Source organism: Hipposideros armiger, unplaced genomic scaffold, assembly GCF_001890085.2.
Source record: "Hipposideros armiger isolate ML-2016 unplaced genomic scaffold, ASM189008v1 scaffold_550, whole genome shotgun sequence".
Classification (NCBI taxonomy): Eukaryota; Metazoa; Chordata; class Mammalia; order Chiroptera; family Hipposideridae; genus Hipposideros; species Hipposideros armiger.
Genome location: NW_017731900.1, coordinates 329,492 through 352,963, shown reverse-complemented (window position 1 = coordinate 352,963; position 23,472 = coordinate 329,492). Strand labels below are relative to the sequence as shown.

The window sequence follows — 23,472 nt, the reverse complement described above, 5'->3', positions numbered from 1 at the left end:
ATCATAGTTAAAAGGTTTTTTGGGCGGTGGGAGCATAAGGATGTGTGTAGAGTTACATATCTCGAAATTTTGGGAACTTTTCTGTGTCATATTCGTTTGACACGTAACGCTTCTCATTGAAAGAGCTTACTTCCTGGGAGAGAACAACATATGTTACTTTTCACCTTTGTATACCGCGCACCAAACTTAGTTCAAATACTAAGAGGGAGAGTAAGTTTAAACAACCCAACAAACAAAAAAACAACCCGTGATAGTTCATCATTGTGACTCAAAATGGATATGTGGTCTTGAAGTTAAAATAAGCACACCTGGCACTCATCTAGAAGATGAATGGAATTAAAAGACACCAAGGTGAGTCTTGTATTTCAGTTACAGGTCTACTGGAGGAAGTTAATTGGTTTGCAGAATAGAACTTATTGTTAATCAAATCAGATAAATAAAAATAAGCAGAATTCTGGGTGATTTAGTGGGACAAACATTTCTCTACTTTTGACAGGATGTTTTGATGCATAGGAGACTTTTTTCTTCAACTGTATACAAAGAATAGATGAATATCATGAAGCTTCATGTACCAGTTACCCAGCTTCAGCCATTGTTATTACATGACCAATCCTGTTTCATCCACCTGTTGGATATTTTAAAGCAAAAAAATCTCAGAGTCCTTTTATATGTAAATCCTTCAGGTGTATCTGAAAGATAATCCTGAGGGGAAAAACAACCACAATGCCACTTCCAAACCTAAGGGAATATTAAGAATGATTTCTTAAATATTATTAAGTATCCAGTCAATTTTCTAACTTCACTGCTTGTCTTATTAAAAGTTTTTTGTAACAGTCGGTTTGTTTGGTTCAAGATTACAGAAGTCTGTTCTTTAGATTAAAAAAATACATGTACATGTTGTTATTTTACTTAGTTTTTACTTTATAGGCTCTTTCCCAATGGAAAAAAAGCTTTCCAGAGGAGAGAGATTTATTCTTGTCTGTTTATTTTTAGAGAAAAATGTGTCTCTTATTGATTCATAAAGATATTCATGGATGATGTAAAGTTTAAATTGCAAACACTGGAGCCTGTTGTTAAATTATTGGTTTGGTAGTGTAGAAGGAATGCTGTTATTTTTTTTCCCTGCTCAAGACTAATTTCTAGTCTTCATCTTTGGCTCATGTTGAAGGGAAATGGTCGCAGCGAATTTTAGAAAACAATTGTTTTCTCATATGACTTTTTTTTTTTTTTTAAATATGCTTCATGGACACTCCTTAACTTAAGTGCCTTTCAAATTGTACCTAAGAAATTCTAGGGTTTTGACCAGAGCTGCTTGGGCTTTTACTTTGGTTTCCCACATAAGAGACTTTGGAGGGGGAGGGGGCATGGAAGTTTCACTGCTTTGTGAATTAGTTTGCTTTGAACTTTTGTGTTTTTAAGTACTATAGGCAGACCTCGTTTTATTGTGCTTTGCAGATACTACTGTTTTTACACATTGAAGGTAAGACCCCAAAAGATTATGACTTGCTAAAGTCTCAGTTGGTGATTAGCATTTTTAAATAGTTAAGTATTTTTAAATTAAGGTATGTACATTTTTTAAAGACATAATACTATTGCACACTTAATAGACCACTGTATAGTGTAAGCATAACTTTTATATGCCCTTGGAAACCAAAAAATTTGTGTGAATCCCTTTATTGTGATACTCACTTTATTGTGGTGGTCTGGAACCAAACCCACAGTATTTCCAAGGTATGTCTGTACTTTCTTAAAGGGTGTTTTGAATATTTGTAAATGTAACAAAACACAGACTGGGAAGAGAGTCTAGAAGGAGAAAGTCCTATTTCAGGATTAATATTCTTTGTGTAAAATGAAATATTGATCTGGTTTACTCTCTTGTATAAAGATCCTCACTTTTAAAGATTTTACATTTACCTCATGTCTCATTCCCTTCCAAGCTATCCTATCCTAGTATGTTTCTGGTCAGGTAGAACTGGGTGAGAAATGAGCAGCTGTTTTATCAGTTATCAAGATGAGGCACTGAGCCACTTTTCAGTTCATGGAAAGAACATAAAATACTTGACGGTCAAGTATTATATTTAATTAATTAATCCTTCTATCAATCTATATTTAATCATTATTTTAACTTTTTAGCCACTCAGTGTTAATTTAAAATTAGATTTTATTATTTAATCTGAGTAATTTTATTCGGATAGCATGTTTTGTTATATCAGTGACCTTTGTTTAACAACTAAATCACAGAATTTTGTTCCAGCTTGTGTAATTCTGAGAATGAGGTTTTGATGGGGTGTTTAGCAAGCGTCCCTGACATTTTTCAGTTGGGGAAACTCTTGAGACAAGGAAAGGATTTAATATTTACAGATCATACAAAATATAAGGCCAATATTTTCATTTCTTCCTATAACCTTCTCAGTCATCAGTTTACATAATGGGACCTTATCTTATGGGAACTTGTGTGCTGTAGTGATGGCCTACTCTTTCCATTTACACAATATGATGGATTATCTTTTACTGATGTGTGCAGAGAAGAAAGAATCTGGATTATCTAGGTTTTCACAGTTTCCAATTTTTCTTTCTAGTCCCTTTTTTTGTTTTGGATTTCCTAAATGTGGTAGTTATAGTTTTTGGGTTATAAGGAATCTGGTTTATTAATCCTCCCCACTACCTGGGAAAACAAAGGATGTAGAGGGAAGAAGGATTACCTACCCCATGGTCAGATATCATGGAGGTGGGGATGTTACTCAGGAACTAGAAGGTCTTTCAGGATTTAGTAGAGTTCTGGGGTATCTTCAGCATCAGATTATTTGTTCTCTACACCCGTGGTGAGCTAGTATAGTGACTCCACTATTTTTTTGCTTTTAACTACAGGTAATGCTCCTGTCATTACTGGCAAACTCCCTCCTTTCTTGGGAGTTCTGGCTATCTGAGACAGCTGGCTGACTTTTAGGTGATTGCCCGAGAGCAGGGGTTGGCAAACTGTGGCTCGCGAGCCACGTGCGGCTCTTTGGGTAAGTTCCGTTTCAAAAGTTTGCCGACCCCTGGAAGAGCCAAATCTGTCCCTCACAACAATTTAAAAATTATTCGAGAGCCATAAATATATTTTTACATAATCACCATTATGTGAATAATATCCTGTAAAAATTTTATAAATGAAACTATGATAGTTATATTTTCATTTCCAATTTTACTTCAGAGCCACAGTTCGCAAGCCGCAGTTTGCTAACCCTGGTGGCTCTTCCATCTCAAAAGTTTGCCGACCCCTGCCCTAGTGTCAGACATTCATCCTGCTCAGTCAGGGTAGGATGGTCCATCCTTTGTAATAGAAAACGTGGTGGTCTGCTTAAGGAACTGATCCAGAAGGAGCTGTGAGTATAGCAGGTACTCCAAAGTTTCCCAGAAAGGAAGTAATCCAAGTGGCAAATAGTCCAAATAGTCTAATTCAACAAAGAAATTTCCCATTTGTATATATTTGATATACAAAAAAAAATCTATCTGCATATGAGGTGTGACAATTAAGTTCGCGAACTTGTTGCAACGATGTTGCTAACAGAGGGATTATTCATTATGAATTTGTACCAACTGGACAGACAGTTAACCAAGTTTACTATTTGGAAGTGCTGAAAAGGCTGCGTGAAAAAGTTAGACGAAAATGATCTGAACTTTTCGCCAGCAATTCATGGCTCTTGCATCATGACAATGCATCAGCTCACACGACGCTGTCTGAGGGAGTTTTTAGCCAGTAAACAAATAATTGCATTGGAACACCCTCCCTACTCACTTGATCTGGCCCCCAGTGACTTCTTGCTTTACTCAAAGATAAAGGAAATATTGAAAGGAAGACATTTTGATGACGTTCAGGACATCAAGGGTAATACGATGACAGCTCTGATGGCCATTCCAGAAAAAGAGTTCCAAAACTGCTTTGAAAGGTGGACTAGGTGCTGGCGTCAATGCATACCATACTGATATTCAGCAATGAGGTATGTAGCACTTTTTCTAGGATGAGTTTGCGAACTCAATCGTCCAACCTTGTACTTTAAATCAGAAAAGGAAAAAAAAATGCATAATCTGAGAATTCTCTTGACTTAGCTTGTGCCTACACTGTACTTTAGGAAATCATTGGGTGGCAGGAGGGGAAGAAATCCTAGTTTTCTATAAATGAATAAGAAAGCAGATGATAAACTTTTGTTATTATCTTGTTCTGTACTGGTGAGCTCTATGCTGATGCATCTACTTTTGATGTTACTTGCGCATCATTGTATCATTGTGCTTTTTTACTTATCCTTCTAAACTTATTCCAATCCTTCAATTGATTTATAAAGGTGGGCAAGGCATTGTTTAATGGAGTAACTGAGCGTCAGTGGTTAGGTTAGAATAGCAGTTCTCAGACTTTTTGGCCCTAAGACCTCTGTGCATTCTTAAATTCCTAAGGAACCCCAAAGGTTTTTGTGTATGTGGATTATATCTATCAATACTTACCATATTACAGTTAAATGGAAAAGTTCTTAAGGTATTTATTACTTTAAAAATAAACCCATCGCTGGCCGGCCGAGTGGCTCAGTTGGTTAACAGTTGGCTTGGGAATGTGAGCTCTGAGCAGCAGGACCGCAGGTTCGGTTTCCACATGGGCCAGTGACGCTGCGCCCTCTACAGCTAAGATGGTGAACAATAGCTCGACTTGGAGCTGGGCTGTGGTAAGTTGCCGGTGACTGGCGTAGGCTGCAGTGGGGCTGCAGTGGGCTGCAGTAAGCTGCTATGAGCCGCTGTCCAGTGGCCGGCAACCAATCTGCGTCAGCTGGGAAGAGCGCAATGATCATAATACCAACTTGGGCCAGTGAAGCGACGTCCCCCACAACTAGACTGAAGAACCAAAAGGACAGCAACTTGTCTGTTCCCCTCCCCCAATTCCCCAATAAAATCTTCTAAAAAAAAATAAACCCATGCATATTAATAACTGTTAAATAATCATTTTCAAAAAGTAATGAGAAAAGTGGTATTGTTAAACATTTTTGCAAATCATAGTAGACGATAGCTTGTTTCTCATCTGCTAGTGCATTCAGTCTGTAGCAGTATCACATATCATGTGGCCTCTGGAAAACGCCACAGTACGGTTGGGAGAAAGTGAGAATGGAAGGGCTAATAGTCTCCTAGTATTATTTTGAAAATAGTTTAGAGCCCCTGAAGAGGTCTTGGGGACTACTGGGGACTACTTTGAGAACTGCTGAGTTAGGGACTCCTAAACCAGATTCAGGCATTTGTGAGACATTTTCCAAGTTGGCTTGCCCATGTGAATGCTCTTGCTCTTTTACCCACTATGATTTTTTTTTTAATGTAATAGGTGAATTTATCAAGGTCTATTAAAAGCCTGTTGGGGTAGATTTTAATTGGGAATCCCATTAAGATTTTAGATTATTTGGTATATTTGACATCTTTATGGTATTCAGTTATCCCATTCAAGAAATATATTGGTCTACCTAAGTGTCAGATACAGTTCTAGGTGCTGGAAATATAGTGGTCAACAAATAATAATATGACAGGCTTCTCTGGTGAATCTAATTGTATATCAATAGAATTTTATCATTTTCTTCACTTGAGTTTGTAGAATATTTCTTGTTTGGCTTATTTCTAAATATCTTAAAGTTTTGTTTGCTGTTAATGTAATAATTTTTCATTTTTGATAAATAGGAAAAAAAATTTTTCAAGATAGTTTTGTTTGACCAACTTATTGAATTCTGTTATTAGAAGTAGCTGTGTAAAGGGTTAGGACTAAATTGTGATTAGGTTGTTACTTTGTAACATGTAAATAGTAAAGTGGGGGAGAGTAGGGAGAATAATTAAAGACATTACAGCAGCATTTAAATATTTTAGTGACACACAAATGATTTCTTTTTCCCTCCTTTTCTAACATGCCTTGTAACAAATACGTACTATTGAGAAATTACAGTACAAAATATACAGGTATTTTGAACTCTTATTAAACAGTATTGAAATAATCATAGTACACTACTTGCCCTAGCAGTAATCACAATATTTACATAATTTCAATAATGAAAACACTTAAGATAGAACCAATAAACATGCTGTAGCTAGTTTGAGACTCTGAGCTAGGGGAAAAGAATAAAGATCTAAGAGCTACTATGTAACATAAAGAAGAGGAAACTGGGATTTAGCCTAATAACGTTGTGAGGCTTAGAAACTCTCAGTTATTAAGCCAAACCTGACTGAAGAACCTACTTTTTTTTTTTTTTTACTGTGCTGTTCTACATGATTGAAGAAATCCTGATATTTCAGAATATAGACTTTAAATAAATTAATATCTACATAGGAATTTTACTGGTGAAGCAACTGTTAAAGATTAAGAATTTAAGGAAGGAGGGAGAATAGAAAAATGATAGCCATTGTCTATATGTCAATCAGTGCCGAATTTCTTTTCTTTTTAATTAAAGCTTATTGGGGTGACAATGGTTAGTAAAGTTGCATAGGTTTCAGGTGTACAATTCTGTAATACATCATCTATATATCACATTGTGTGTTAACCAACCAGAGTCAGTTCTCCTTCCATACCATTTCTTTAAAGAATTTTTCTTTTAACTGTATAACTTCCTATCCCATAGGACTGTCTGTTTAAAGTGAAATCTATGATGATTTAATGTTTCATTCCTTCCCATTTCAGACATAATATATAAAATTTCAGATATTCTTTTAGAGAAATGCTTACTTTTCACCTGGGTAACTTTTAGTTTTATAGAATCATTGGTTTTCAAACCTCCCTTTGGTGGTAGAAGTGTACTTTCTAATGAGATTTAAAATGTTTGTTTAGTTTTTTCCGTTTCTGAAACTTCATTTAAACCATAAACTTTGTATAACAATTGTGTATTGTTTTAACACAATTAAATTTATATCATTAGGTTTTAGGTACTGAACTCTGGTGAAGCTAATAATGGTTACTGATGATAATTGCATTTGGAATTTCTTCTAGGTCTGGAATCATATGTCCTTATTTTCTATTACTATATAGATATACCACATTTTTATCAAGTCATCCATTAATGGACATTGGGGTTTAGTTTTGGGCTGTTATGAATAATACTCCTATAAAAAAATCCTTGTACACATTTTTGTGTCGACATATGTTTTCAGTTCTTTGGAGGTGTATACCTAGGAGTGAAATTGCCGGGTCATAGGGTAACTAACTCTATGTTTACGTAACTTTTTCAGAAACTCTGAGCATTTTAACTCTTTTCCAGGAACTGCCAAAGCTGCGGCTCCATTTTACGTTCCAACCAACAGTATATTAGAGTTACAGTTTCTCTACGTCTTCATCAACACTCACCATCTGACTTTTTGATTACTGTATTGCCATTCTAGTGGATGTGAAGTATCTTACTGTGATTTTGGTTTGCATTCCATGATGGTTTAAGATGTTGTGATTATTGGGCGTTTGTATATCTTGTTTGGAGAACTGTCTGTTTAGATCCTTTGCCAATTTTTAAATTGAGTTCTTTATTATTTAGGAAAAGTTCTTTATATATTCTAGATACCAATCCTTTATGAGGTATGATTTACAAATATTTCCTCCCATTCTGTAGATTGTCTTTCTTTTCTTCCATAGGAGGTTGTGGTTTCACTTGTTTCACTTTCTTGATGGTATTATTTGTAGCACAAAAGTTTCTAATTTTGTTGTAGTTTGATTTATCTACTTTTTCTTTGGTTGCATATGTTTTTGGTGTCAGATCTAAGAAACCATCACCATATCCAAGGTCATGAAGATTTGCTATGTTTTCTTTTAGTGGTTTTATAGTTTTAGCTCTTATTGAGACCTCTGAGCTATTTTGATGTAAAGTTTTACATATTGTGTGAGGTAGGTGGCCAGCTTTATTCTTTGCATGTTGATATCCAGTGGTCCCAGCACCTTTCGTTAAAAAGACTGTTTCTTCTCTAATTCCTTGTTGAAATCTATTGACCATATGTGTAGTGATTTATTTCTGGATTTTCCATTTTGTTCCATTGATTTATATGTCTATCCTTATAACAGTACCACACACACTGTCTTGATTACTATAGCTTTATAGGTTTTGAAGTTGGAAAGTGTGATTTCTCTAACTTAGTTCTTTTTTGAGATTGTTTTGGCTATTTTGGGTCCCTTGCAGTTCCATACAGATTTTAGGGTCAGCTTCACAATTTCTGGGGGGGGGTTAAAAAAAAAAAAAGGCAGCTGGAATTTTGATTGGAATTGCATTTCACCTGTAGATTAATTTTGGGAGCATTGCCAATATTATGCCTTCTGATCCATAAACATGGAATGATGTATTTCTGTTTATTTAGGTCTTTGGTTTCTTTCAGGTTAGAATTTATACATGCTATTTCTATTTTTTAAGTGGTGAGATTTGAAATTTTACCTTACATATACAAAGTCAATGTTTACTGACCTGTAGAATAGTACTAGTGTTGTTTTTCATCATTTTAGTTTTATTTTATAGTCCCCCACTCCAGGTCAGTGACTTTTTACTTAAGGTTGGCTGCTACTTTCCTTAAAGTCATTACTTGTCAGGAATGAACCTAGAAAAAAATAGACACGTGCTTAGTGGATTTTTCATTGCTCTCTCAAGAATTTAATTCTCTACAAAGTCAAATGATTATAGAAAGTTTATCACTAACAAAAGTTTTAAAGAAATGAAACTCTGGAAATAATGAGTCAAAGTGTAGTTACTTGATTCAGACCAAGGTTTACTTTTTGTTTATGCAACTTTGTAATTTTTTTTATTTAAAAATTTAACTTTTTATTATAAAAATTTCAAGCACACAGAAAAGTTGAGGGGCTAGTATAATGAAACCCCATACGAAGTCTGACAATTAAGTTTGTGAACTTGCCACTGTACACTTAACATTGATAAACACTGTAGAAACAGCTCGGTAAGGTTTCATAACCTTGCTATATCAGTGTCTCACAGCTGTGTTCGTGTCGACGTGTGGTGGTGTTTTGCTGAGTGGCGTTCATTATTGATGTTGCCTGTTTTTGTGTGCCATCACGAGAATGTCTGAGCTTGAAGTAGAGCAACGAACAAACATTAAATTTCTTATTAAACTTGGCAAGAGTGGAAGTGATATTAGGGACATGTTAGTCTAAGTTTATGGGGATAATGGCATGAAGAAAACAGTGTACAAATGGATTAAACATTTTTCTGAGGGGAGAGAACATGTCACTGAGTAAGAGAGGTCAGGGCGGCCAGTAACCAGCAGAATTGACAAAAGCATTGCAAAAATTCGTCCAATTGTGCGTCAAAGTCATCCGCTGACTGTGAGAAGCATAGCAGTCAAAGTAAACATCAGTAGAGAAATTGAACATCTTAACTGAAAATCTTGGCATGAGAAAGGTGTGTGCAAAAATGGTCCTGAAGGAGCTCACTGATGAACAAAAGCAAAGGAGAGACGAAGTTTGCCAAGACCTTTTGGAGAGGCAAGATGATGTGTTGGGCCATGTTATCACTGGTGATAAAACATGGGTATTCCAATATGACCCTGAAAAAAAGCGTCAAAGTATACAGTGGAAGTCATCCAATTTTTCACAACCAAAAAAGTTCCGTCAGTCCAAATCAGGAGTCAAAACGATGTTGCTAACCTTTTTTGATATCAGAGGGATTATTCATTATGAATTTGTACCAACTGGACAAACAGTTAACCGAATTTACTATTTGGAGGTGCTGAAAAAGTTAGCTTTTGGAGGCTGAGTGAAAAAGTTAGATGAAAATGACCTGAACTTTTCGCCAACAATTCATGGCTCTTGCATGATGACAATGCATCAGCTCACACGGACTGTCTGTGAGGGAGTTTTTTAGCCAGTAAACAAATAACTATATTGGAACACCCTTCCTTCTCACATAATCTGGCCCCCAATGATGACTTTTCTTTACCTGAAGATAAAGGAAATATCGAAAGGAAGACATTTTGATGATGACATTCAGGACATCAAGGGTAATATGATGACAGCTCTGATGGCCATTCCAGAAAAAGAGTTCCAAAACTGCTTTGAAGGGTGGACTAGGCGCTGGCTTCAGTGCATAGCTTCCCAAGGTGAAGCTTCGAAGGTGACCATAGTGATATTCAGCAGTGAGGCATGTAGCACTTTTTCTAGGATGAGTTTGTGAACTTAATTATCAGACTTTGTGTACTCATCTACATTTAGTCATTATTAGCATTTCTGTCCCCATTTTTGCAATACATATTTTATAGTCATCTTGACATTTTCTCTCTAAATGTTTTTCTTTTTTTTAAAGGAGGGCACAGCTCACAGTGGCCCATACGGGGATTGAACCGGCAACCTTGGTGTTATTAGCACCACGCTCCCCCAAAAGTTTTTTCTTATATAACCACAGTACCCTTATCCTACCTAGTGCAGTTAACACAGATACTCTAATGATTAATATCCAGCCCATACTTCATATTTCCACCTCCACAATGGCTTTTCACAGTTGGTTTGTTCAAACCATGCTGCAAACAAAGTTTACATTTTATTGTGATGTAGCTTGAATTTGTAAGACACTTTTATTATAGGTACCGGCTAAAATTGTTATTTCCTTTTCTCTGTAAATATTCACATTCTCACTCTGAACATATTTAGAATTCTCAAAACTTGGTTATATCAGTCTACTGGTAATATAATTGGAGGGGAATTCTTAGACTTGTAAGTGGCAGCTGCATTCTATACTAGTGTTTGGTTTAAGGACAAAATCCTTATGCAAACCTACAAACTGATCGCTCCTGAATGATGAATAAAGTGTTAAATTATATTAATGTACTCCTATTTGGGTTGGTATGAAATAAGTAATCAATTTGTGAGAAATTTTTTGGGGGAATATGAAATTCACATAATGTCAAATTACTCATTTTAAATGCACATTCTTTGGCGTTTAGTAGATTTACAATGTTGTGCCATCTCTTCTGTCTAGTTCCAAAACATTTTCATCACCTCCAAAGGAGATGCTGAACCGATTAAGCAGTCACTCCCATATTGCCGCCGCCTCTGAGCCCCTGGCAACCACTAGTCTCCTTTGTCTTTTCATATACCTATTCCAGATATTTCATATAAACAACATCTGTTGTGTTTGGGTTCTTTTCTTAGAACAATGATTTTGAGGTTCATCCATGTTATAGTACATTTTGTTTAATTTATGGCTGTATAATACTCCATGTGTATACTACAGAATGTTTATTCAGCTCATGATGGACATTTTGATTGTTTCCACCTTTGGGCTATTGTGAAAAGAGTGCTGGTGTGAACATTTGTGTACAGGTATTTAAGTCCCTGTTTTCACTTCTTTGGAGTGTATACCTAGGAATGGAATTGGTGGGTCAGATGGTAATTCTATGGTTAACTTTTGGAGGACCCACCACACTTTTCCACAGCAGCTGCAACATTTTACATTCCCACCAGCAATGTACAAGGGTTCCATTTCTTCATATCTTTGCCAACACTTTTATTTTTAAATAGTCACCTTGGTGGTTGTGAAGTAATGTCTCACTGTGATTTGGATTGACAGTTCCCAGGTTCTAATGATGTTGAACATCTTTTTATGTACTTTTGGGCATTTGTATAGCTGCTTTGGACAAATATCAGTGCAAATCCTTTACTCATTTAAAAATTGGTTCCTCTTTTTGTTGAGTTGTAAGAGTCCTTTATAATTTCTGGATACTTGACTGTTATTAGATCTATGACTTGTAACTATTTTCTCCCATTATATGGATTGACTTCACTATCTTGATAGTATCATTTTTACAAAATGGTTAATTTTGATGAAATCCAATTTACTTTTGTTGTTGCTTGTACTTTTGGTGTTGTATTTAAGAATCTATTGCCAAGTTCAAGTACTGTACTGTACATTTTCTTAAATGAGAAATTTCGAACATGTACAGAAGTAGAATAGTTCAATGAACACGTGTCTGTTACTCAGCTTCAAATATTACTGATTTATGGATGACCTTGTTTCATCTCAATACCCACTCTCTTTCTCTCCCCATTATTTTGAAACAACCCTAGACATTTGTAAATACTTCAGGAGTTTACATAATTAAAAGAAAGGTTTACATCATAAATATAAATTTTAAAAAGTGGCGCATTTCCATGCATTTGGAAAATTCACATACAATTGAATCCTTGTCTGTGCTGTTAAAGGAAATGTCATGTACTTTTCTCTCAGTGGGATTTTAAGCTGGTATTTGAATTTACTGTTTCAGAAAATTCAGTTTGGAAGTTTTACTGGGATCAAAAGTACAGGGACTGTTTATAGAGTTAGACATGATTTTTATTAAGCTGCTGTGATGAAACTTGCCCATTGTATGAAAGATGTGGTTGCCATTTCCAAAATAGAGTTTTTTCTTTATTTAATAGTGCCTATTTGGAATGTGTTACATTCCCTGCTGGTTGCTAATTGCAGAAGGGAGGTGAATTGGGCATACAGAAAGGACGACTTTCCTGTTCTCAAAGGATCTTACATTTTAATATAGCAAGTAGGTGTATGTACAGAGAGGACATGAAGGGAGCCTGTGGAATTGAGGTTAAGTATGGGAGTGCCACCCTTGAGATTTCAAATTTGCCTCCTAAAGTATATGTGTCTTTCAGATTCCTTTCTAATTAAATTTGCTATCTGGAGAGCAGGCCAGGTTGGAAGGAACAAGGAGTGTGCTATGTGGTCTGTCTTTTGAGTACTAAGGGCTGATGAGTGTTCAAGAGCTTCAGTTGCCTAATAATTCTGTACCCAGGTGCAGCCAGACCATTCTAATGATGGTGTTCAGCAAGTTGGTCATTGAGAAGTATCCTCTCCTGATAGTAGTTACCTGTGCCAAAATTTTATTAACTTTTATTTGGTTATGCCTGGCACTATAGAAAGTAAATTAGGTGGAATAACCTTTTTAACTGATTAAGGAGGACCAGAGTTACTTGTACAGAATACAATGAGTGAGTTCTCTTTCATTGAGTGATGAGTGCTCAATTTGGTTGATTAGATTAGAGCAGGGTTTGGCATACTTTTGAGATGGAAGAGCCAATACTGCCCCTCACAACAACTTAAAAATTATTCGAGAGCCATAAAACAAATGAAATCTCTATCATGTGAATAATATCCTTTAAAAATTTTATAAATGAAACTACGATAGTTTTATTTTCATTTTCAATTTTACTTCAGAGCCACATGTACTTACCCAAAGAGCCGCATGTGGCTCGTGAGCCGCAGTTTGCCGACCCCTGGATTAGAGCATCAGTTGTGTCCTGTCTTAATGTGTTAATTGAGAATATTGGCCTAAATTATCAATATTGCCTGTATATGTCTACAACCATGATACTAGATATAAACTTGTTTCTCATGCAACGATGAAACCCAAAATACTCTTACATCAAATAGTAACAAATACGCAGTTTTTAGAAGTTGAAGTTTGCATCATTGATGCGAAGGATGGTACTGTGGTGTTGATTCTAAATCAGTGCTTTTCAAACTTGAATGTGCAGGTGGTTAACCTGTGGATCTTGTTTGAATGGAGATTTTGATTCAGTAAGTCTGGGGTGGGGCCTGAAATTTTGCATTTTTAATGAGGTGATACCGATGTTGCTTATCTTGGAATTATTTTTTTGAATAGTAGGATCTAAATGACCATTTTATTGTGAATGTATTGCCTTCTATAATGGACTTTTCAGTTCAACATGCTCATACATAATAGGAAGGGCTCCATTTTTCTAATACGTTTTTCAGTTTGAACTTATGATTTTGAGCTTTGTATTACGTGTATATTACCTTCTCTTGGCAAAAACGTTTAATTTACATATTAAGTCCATTTGATCTTTTCTACCAACGTGAAGCAACTTAGTGGAGATTTATAAATGAAAGCTTGGGTTGATGCTCTGACAGTACACCATGATAAGGTGGCCATCCATGTAGTTTATGGCATGTTTCTCTTAAATATTATCAAAATTAAAAGCAGATAAAACAAGTTACTGGAAGGACGTTTCAGGCTTCTGAAATCACCCATAATCCCGTGTTTTCCCCTCCTCCCCATTGAGGGTCCTCACTCCAGTTTGAAAAAGCTGTCCTAGACAGATTTTATAGTTAGACACGTTGGAATCTATAATATGTATGAACTTAGATGATGTATATTTGAGAGTCTGCAAGATAATGCTTCCACTTGCTCTTGTATTCTTGTCACTTAACGTATCAGCTATTTAGAAAGTGAAGAATTGGGTCGAATTTTTTAGAACATGATAAGACACATTCTGTTTCCCTTGCATTGTACAGTGTAAGGAGCAGTGTGGTTTCACAGCCCTTTCAAAGGTGTCAAGACTACGGGTTGTCGGAAAAGTCATGACGCATTTTTGCAACGAAAAACAGAAAAAATACGTCATGCTTTTTCTGACAACCCAATAGTTCACAAGGAAATTGTAAGTGAAGAGAGCGGGCATTTTGTTTTTTTTTTGACATGTGAATAAATTCAGATAGCTCTGCATTTATTAACAGGTTATGGTACTTTAGGTAAAACTCCATTGAGGGAGTGGGTTGGGGTCTGCGGTTGTGCAAGTGGTGGGATCTAGTGAGGAACAAAGACTTCTGTGCCTTTCCTTTGTCATGTTTTTTTTTCTTTGCATCTGTAACTGTTGATGATTAAGGAGTGAGTGCTGGGTAAGAAAAGAAAGGCTTCCTGTGGAAAAGGCAGGACTGGATTTCCCTGTTTCCCTGGTTGCTGCTGGTGCTACTGGGATAGAGTTAGGCGCAGAGAACGGAGTTTCTCCTTATGCTTTTCCTCTGGTTTGCTGCTGTTAAGAGCAAGGGAGGAGCAGAAACTAAACTCAAGTGAGAAGGGGGGTAACCATTTCTTCCCTCAGAGATTAGGGACAGTTTATGGTTGTCAACTTGGGGATTGGGAGAGAGGAAGGAGTGGTGTGGTTTGGATTTTACCTCCTTTCATCAACGATGCGCTTTCTGTTTCTGTAGGCCCTGGCACTGATTAGGAATAGGAAAAAATACGTGGGTGCTCCAGTTATTATTGTATCGTGAGCAAGTCATCCCAAACTTAGCTGCTTAAAACAATGAAAATCATTATCTCTTCATTCTTAAGGTTGACTGGGCTCAGTTAGGTAGCTCTCATTTGGAATCTTTCATTTGGTTGCAGATAAATGGCAGCTGTGATGGAGTCATCTTAAAACCTCCCTCACCTCACTCACTCACTTTGTCTTTCACGTCTGGTGGTTGGGACCTGAGCTGGAACCACCTATATTTGACCTCTCTGTGGCCTGGACAGTCTCATTAGCTTGGCAGTGAAGTAGAAGCTGCTTAAGGTCTGGGCCCAGAACTGTCATCATTTCTGCCATAGTCTGTTGATCAGACAGTTTACACAGCCCCACATTGAAGGGGAAGGGACATAGACCTCTCACCTCTCAGAGTGTCAGAGAAATTTTGGTCCAGGTTGTAAAACCTCCACTGGAGGTAAAGAGGCAGTGGAGAAGAGGGCTTGGTAGGAGAGTCTTACTAATTGGAGATTTTGAATTATGAGTAATTTGGTAAGGAATTGGATTTCCTTTGTTCTTGTCTAACTTTGCATTAATTCAACTTTTCAGTGGAAAATGCCTGTCTTTATTAAGTAATGTTTGCCAAGTTTGGGACTGAAGATGTTTGCACATAGGTTAATTTTCCTTTTACTTTGCAGTGAAAAGTTTTTTTGTAATGTTATATGTCTTTGAAAGGCTTTATACTATATTGGTCTCAAAATGAAGTATGTCTTATTTTTATACATGATTTTTATTTAATCCAAAAAGCCAAACACCAAAGTTGGGTACGTACCTGCATACACAATTAATAAATACTAAGTTTTAAAAAGATTTTGTCATAGTAACATCATTTTAGCTATACATTATACCGTGTTAATAGAAATTAAGGTTTTAGGAAAATATTAGGGATTTATTCTTGTCATAACTTATAAAAATGGGTAAATGATTTATGTTAGGTTTAAATAAGTTTAACTTGTTTTCAGTGAACTGATAAATGTATTCTGTAACTTCTCAACTGTTTTTATAATATTCCAAGAAATTCAAATTAACACATTTTTTTGAGGTATAATTGACCTAAAATAAAATTCACAAATTTCAAGTGTGTAGTTGATGAGTTTTGATGAATGTATACAATTGGGCATCCTTCAGCACAATTACGATACAGAATATTTCCATTAACTCAAAAAGTGCCCTTATGACCCTTTGTAGGCAGTCCTCTCTCCATATAGCTGGCTTTGGCCAGAAATCACTGTAGTTTTTGCCTTTTTTTTTTTTTTTCTTCCTTCCCCCCCTACCCCGGTCATTGTAGTTTTCCCTTTTCTGGAAAATCACATAAGTAGATGAAGCCTTGATTGATTGGCTGGGTTTCGCTTAATATACTTTTGAGATCCATCCATGTTGGTGTGTGTAACGTTCTTTCCTTTTATCATTGCGTGGGTAGATGACAATTTGTTTAGCAATTACCTGGTAGATGGATATTTCCATTGTTTCCAGCTTCTTGTGATTATTTCTAAAGCTGCTATGAACATTTGAGTACAAGTCTTTGTGTGGACATATGTTTTCATTTCTCTTAGGTAAATACCTAGGAGTGGGATTGCTGGGTCGTGTGGTAAGTGTATGTTTCACTTCAAGAAACTGCCAAACTGTCTCTTCCAAAGTGGCTGTGCCATGTTTGCATTTTCTCTAGGGATGTGTTCCTGTTGCTCCACACCTTCTCACAACACTTAGTGTTATCATGTTATTGGACCTTAATTTTACTCATTCTTCCAGCTGTGTAGTGGCATCTCATTGTGGTTTTGATTTGCATTTCCTTAGTAGTTAGTGATATTGACTATCTTGTCATGTGTTTATTTGCCATTCTTTTATCTCATTTGGTTAAGTGTCTGTTCATATCATTTGCCCATTTAAAGAATGTGTTTTAAAACATTGGATTATAGGAATTCACTGTATATCATAGACAAACCCTTTATCAGATTTATATATTGCAAATTTCGTTTCAGTCTGTGCCTTGCCTTTTCATTTTAACAGTGTTTGGTTTTTTAAATTGAAATTTGAAGATAATGTAGATTCATTCACATGCAGCTGTAAGAAATAAAGAGAGATCTCTGTATCATCACCCGTTTCCCCCATGGTAACATCTGTCAGAACTGAGCAGTATCACAACCTGGATATTGACATTGCTATAATTCTCTGGTCGTACTCATCTTTGACCAGTTTCACTTGTACTGGCACATGTGTGTTTGTGTGTTAGGGCTATACAATATTATCATGTGTAGATTGTGTATTCACTACCAGTCAAAATACAGAATGTCACTATAAGGATCCTCAAGTTGGCCATCTGTAACCATACCTATCTCCTTCTGTGCACCTCTCCTCCCCTGTTTGTCCTTGACTCCTGGTAACTATGAATATGGTCTACATTTCTCTAATTTTTTCTTTATGTGTGTAATCTTTGGGGATTGGCTTCTTTCCACTCAGCCTAATTCTCTTGAGATCCACCCCAGCTGTTGCATATATTGATAATTCATTCCATTTTATCGCGGAGTAGTATTCCATGGAATGGGGGTGATCCACAGTTTATTTAACCAATGACCCATTAAAGGCCATGTGGGCTGTTCCCAGTTTTTCGCAATTGCAAATGAAGTCACTACAAATACTTGTCTACAAGTTTCTGCATGAGATACATTTTCATTACTCAGGGATCATTGTGTAAGAGCATTGCTGGGTCAAATGGTAAGTACGTTTTCAGTTTTACAAGAAAAGGATGGACACTTTCCCAGACTGGCTGCTTCCACCAGCGATGTATGGGTGATCCACATTCTCCACATCCTCACTGACCTTGGTTATTATCACTGTTTTTTGCGGGGGAAGGTATTCTAATTGGTGTGTAGTAATAGCCCATTGTGATTTTAAGCTGCATCTCCCAAATGGCTAATGATGTGGCACATCCTTTATTTGCCATCTGTAAATGATCTTCAGTGCAATGTCTTTTCATGCCTTTTGTCCATTTTCTAAGGATTGTTTGGACTTTCACAATTGAATTTTGAGAGTTCTTTATATATTCTAGGTACTAGTCCTCTTTTAGATATGTGGCCTGCAAATATTTTCTCCCATGTTGTAGCTTGTTTTTTCATCCCCTTCATATGGCCTTTGCACAGAAAAAGTTTTTAATTTTGATGGAAGTCCAGTTTTTATTTTTTTTAAATTTTTATTTATTTATTTATTTTTAAGCTGAGCCATCCTGCCACCTCTTGGCAGCTCAGCGGCTACTCAGCTCGGGCCGGGAATCGAACCGCTGTTGCTCAGAGCTCCAACTCTTGAGCAAGCTCTTAACCAACTGAGCCACTCGGCCGGCCCGAAGTCCAGTTTTTTAGATTGTGCTTCTAATTTCATGTCTTAAAAACTCTCTGCTTAGTGCAAGATCCCTAAGATTTTCTACTTTTTTTTCTGAAAGGCGTTTACTTTTGTGTTTTTCATTTAGGTCTGCCATGTATGTTGAGTTCATTTTTGTATAAGTAGTGAGGTTGAAATTATTATTATTTTTTGTATGTATGTGTGTCCATTTACTTCCGCAGCATTTGTTGAAAAAGGCTGTTTTTCCTTCAATTGCTTTTTTGCAACTTTGTCAAAAATCAGGTGGCCATACTTCTGTGGGGGCTATTTTCAGGTTCTTTGTTCTGTTGATCTCTGTGCCTGTCCCTCAGCCAGTACCACACACTTTTGGTTATTGTAGCTATATATTTAGTCTTGAAATCTGGTAAAGTGTTTTCTTGTATTTATTTTTTCCAAGTTCTAAGTATTCTAGTTCCTTTGGCTTTCCATGTAAATTTTAGAGTAGTCTTATCTATATTGGCTATGTCCCCAAAATCTCCTGGGATTTTGATTGGAATTGCCTTAAACCTGCATGTCATTTTTGGAGAAGTTGATATCTTTACTATGTTGAATCCTCTAGTCCATGAATATGGTATATCTCTCCATTTTATGTAGGTTGTTTTGGATTTCTTTTATCAGCATTTTGTAATTTTCAGCATACAAGTCCTATACATGCTTTGTTAGATTTATACCAAAGTATTTTATTTTCCTTGAAGTGATTTAAATGATACGGGTTCCCCCCCCCCTCAGGTTTTTTGTTTGTTTGTTTTTTTAATTGGGGAATTGGGGGAGAGGAACAGTGTTGGGGAATTGTGGAGGGGGACCAGCCAAGTTGTTGTTCTTCAGTCTTAGTGTGGAGGGCGCCAGTAGCCATCTGGCTGCCCGTCGGCAGCTCTTGGCCGATAAGCTCAAGGTGCTGTGTTACAATCTTAGTTGCGGGTGGGCATAGCCACCATCTCATGCTGGAGTAGAATCCAGCAGTCTTGTTGTTAAGAGCACGTGCTCTATCACTGAGCCATCCGGGTGGCAGCTCAGCTCAAGGTGCCGAGTTCAGTCTTAGTTGCAGGTGGGCGTAGTCCACCATCGAACAGGCAGTCTTGTTGTTAGGAGCATGTGCTCTCACCAGCTGAGCCATCCTGCCACCTGTTGGTAGCTCAATGGCAGTTCAGCTTGGGCGCAGCCTCACTGGCCCGTGTGGGAATTGAACTGGCGGCCCTGTTGCTCAGAGCTCGCACTCTTAAGCTAACTCAACCAACTGAGCCACTTTACTGGCCCCATCCCCGCTCAGGTTTTAAAATTACTTTTTAGAAGTTAAGATTTACAGAAAAATTGTGAAGAAAGTACTACAGCATTCTCATATATCTCAAACCCAGTTTTCCCTATTATTCATATCTTATATTAGTATATTACATTTGTTAAAGTTAAGGAAGCAATATTGATGTTATTAACTAGGTTGCATACATTATAAAGATTTCTTTAGTTTTTACCTACTGTCCTATACCTGCTCCTATACAAGATAAATACCACATTACATTTAGTAGCCTTTTCTCCTTGGACTTCTCCTGTCTGTGATAGTTTCTCAGGTTCATATCACTGCTATTGACTTTGATCACCTGAGGTAGCGTTTGTCAGGCTTCTGTACTATAAAGTTACTCTTTTCTCCCTTTTTTATCACTGTACTTCTTGGAAGAAAATCACTGCGTAGTCAAGAAGTGGGAAATTACCATCCACTTCCTTGAGAGTGGAGTGTCTGCAGACTAATTTAGAATTCTGCATGGGAGATTTGTCTCACCACCATTTATTCAATCCTTTAGCTCTATCATAATGGATTTGTGGATATTTTATACTTTGGCTTATAATCTAATGATTTGTTAATTTGTTGCTCTAATTAACAGATTGATTTGTTGCTGCCATTGGCCAGTGAGAGCTCTTTTAGTTGGCTTCTACATCCCTTTTGTTGTTATACACTCATCATTGTGTGTGTGGAGGGCGGAGAGAGGTTAATCACTTCGATATTTTCAGAAATTACATGATGCTCCAGGCTTCATTACAAGATGCTCCAGATTTGTCTTGTATATGTCCTGCCCCAGGCTTAGAATCAGCCATTTTGCATTGCCACCAGCAGTTGACACTGTGTGTTCCTTGGATTTTAGTAATTCTGGTAGGTGTGTAGTGCTGTCTCCTGTTTTCATTTGCATTTCCCTAATGACAAATGATTTTGAGCATTTCTATGTGACTGTTAAGATCTTTACGCATATTTTAATTGGATTCTTATTGTTGAGTTTTAAGATTTTTTTTCCTATATTTTGAATATAAGTCCTTTAGCCAGTAGGGTTTTGCAAATATTTTCTCCTAGTGTGTGGTTTGTGCTTTCATCTTTTTATCAGTATCCTCAGAGCAGAAGTTTTTAATTTTAGTAGTCTAAATTATAATTTTTTATGGGTTCTGCTTTTTTTCTTAAACCTTTTTGCCAAACCCAAGGTCAACAAATTTTGCATCTTAGTTTTTTTTCTTTTTTGGCATATGGACAACCAGTTCTTCCTGCACCAAATAGTGAAAGGATTATCCTGTCTCCATTGAATTGCTTTTGCACATTTGTCATAGATCAGATAACAGTATTTGTGTGGGTCTATTACTGAGCTGACTGTTCTGTTACATTGACCTACTTGTCTATTCTTTAACCAATAGTCACTGCTTGATGTTAGCTTTATAGTTAAGTCTTGAAATAGGGTAATGGGTGCTCTGACTTTGTTCTTCATATTGTGTTGACTATTGTAAGTCTTTTGTTTTTCCATTTACTGTAGAATCAGTTTGTTGATATCTACAAAATAATTTACTGGGTTGTTTTTTTTTTAAGTTTTATTGGGGAATTGGGGGAGGGGAACAGACAAGTTGCTGCCCTTTCGTTCTTCAGTCTAGTTGTGGAGGACGTCGCTTCACTGGCCCGTGTTGGTATTATCATTGCTCTTTTCCTGGTTGAGGCAGTCGCTCGCCATCCAAAAGCTCACGCCTGCTGCCAGCCAGCCCCCCTGCAGCCTACGCTGTTGCCGGCGACTTACTGCAGCCCAGCTCTAGGTCGAGCTGTCCTTCACCATCTTAGCTGTAGAGGGCGCAGCGTCTCTGGCCCTCATGTGGGATCCGAACCAGGACCCTGCTGCTTAGAGCTGGCATCTCAAGCCAGCTCCTAACCAATGCGCCACTCAGCCGGCCCTTTACTGTGGGTTTGATTGAGAATGCATTGACTGTAGATTAAGGTGGGTGTATTGCTTTTTTTTTTTTTTAGTGTCTCATAATTTATTTAGGATTTTTGTATGAATATTCACAAATGAGACACGTCTGCAGCCCTATTTATTGGCGAAGTCTTTGTTTGCAAGAATTGACATCTTAACAATATTAAGTCTTCCAGTTCAGGAGCATGGACCATCAGTCTATATGTTGAAGTCTTGATCTCTGTTTCTTGTTTACTGAGTGTTTTTATGAATAGGTGTTAGATTTTGTAAAATGCATTTTTCTGTGTCAGTTGATATGATCATATGATTTTTTTTTCTCTTTAGCCTGTTGATGTGGTTCATAACATTGCTTTTTCATACATTGAACCCAATCTTGTGTTCCTGGACTAAATTCTACTTGGTCATGGGTATAATCTTTATATGTGGCTGGATTTGGTTTGATAGTATTGTGTTGAGAATATTTGTATATACACACAAATACTCATCTGTACTTTTTCTTGTGATATCTTTGTCTAGTTTTGTTATCTGGATAATATTGGCCTTAGTTCCCCTCCTGTTTTTTTTTTTTTTTGTTTGTTTGTTTTGTTTTTTTAATAGAGTTTGTGAAGGACTGATATTAATTTTTTAAATGTTTCCTAGAATTCACCAGTGAAGCCATCTGGCCTGGGCTTTTCTTAGTGGGAAATGTTTAAGTTAATAACTCAGTTGCTTTACTTGTTATAAGTGTATTCAGATTTTGAATAATTTTTTAGCAGTTTGTTTTTCTAGGAATTTGCCCAGTTCATCTAACTTATCTAATTTGTTGGCATACAGTTCACACTATTTCCTATATTTAAACCTTGCACATCTGGAATAAGTCTCATTTGATCATGGTGTTAATTCATTTTGTACATTGTTGGATTCAGTTTGCTAATGTTTTGTTGAGGATTTTTATGTTTGTTCATGAGAGATGTTTGTAATAATAGCTTTCCTTATACTGTTTTTGGTTTTGTTAATGGGATAATGCTGGCCTCGTAGAATGAGTTAGGAAGACTCTGCTTCTGTTTTCTAGAGAATGCGGAGAATTAGTTTCATTTCTTCCTTAAATTTGCCATAATTCTCCAGTAAAATTACCTGGGCCTAGTTTTTTCTTCTTTTGGAGGGTTATTAATTAGTGACTCAATTTGTTTATTAGATATAGGCTTTTTTTCAGGGATGTAATAGGGGATATCATTATAGATGTACAGCAAGAGAATAAGAAGAAATACTGTGGGCAAGTTTGTATACATACATGTGATAACTTAGATAAAATGGACTAATTTCTCAAAAGTAACATCAAAACTCACCAAGGTGAAATAGACAATTTGAGTATCCTTATACCTATTAAAGAAATTGAACTCATAATTTAAAATGTCCTGAAAAATAAATCTCCAAACTCAGATGGTTTTACTGGAGATTTCTACCAAATGTTTAAAGAACTAATCTGTATAATCATTTCTAGAAAAATAGAAGAGGAGACCCTTCCCAGTCTTTTTATGAAATGAGTATCACCCTGATACCAAAAGCCAGTCAAAGATAGTATACAAAAAAGAAAACTACAAACTGACATCCTCTATAGATAGCAAAAGTTGCTAATAAAATATTAGCAAGTAGAACTGAGTACCAATACATCTTAGCATTATGTAAAAGGAAGTATATATCATGGCCAAGTGGAGTGAATTAAGGGGCTACAAGACTTTTTCAATATTCAAAAATTAACCAATGTAATCCATCATATTAAAGGTTAAAGAGGAAAAATTACATGATTTCACTGATTGATGTAGAAAACTGACAAGATTCATCACCTATTCAAGATAAAAAGACAGA

The 23,472-nt window shown here is 36.5% G+C and overlaps 1 protein-coding gene across 2 annotated transcripts in view; it reads left to right on the top strand.

Annotated features, from left to right (window-relative positions):
- EIF5B (eukaryotic translation initiation factor 5B) overlaps nucleotides 1-23,472 on the top strand; it is an 83,886-nt gene that overhangs the window by 921 nt on the left and 59,493 nt on the right. The gene's annotated exons all lie outside the window — the stretch shown is intronic.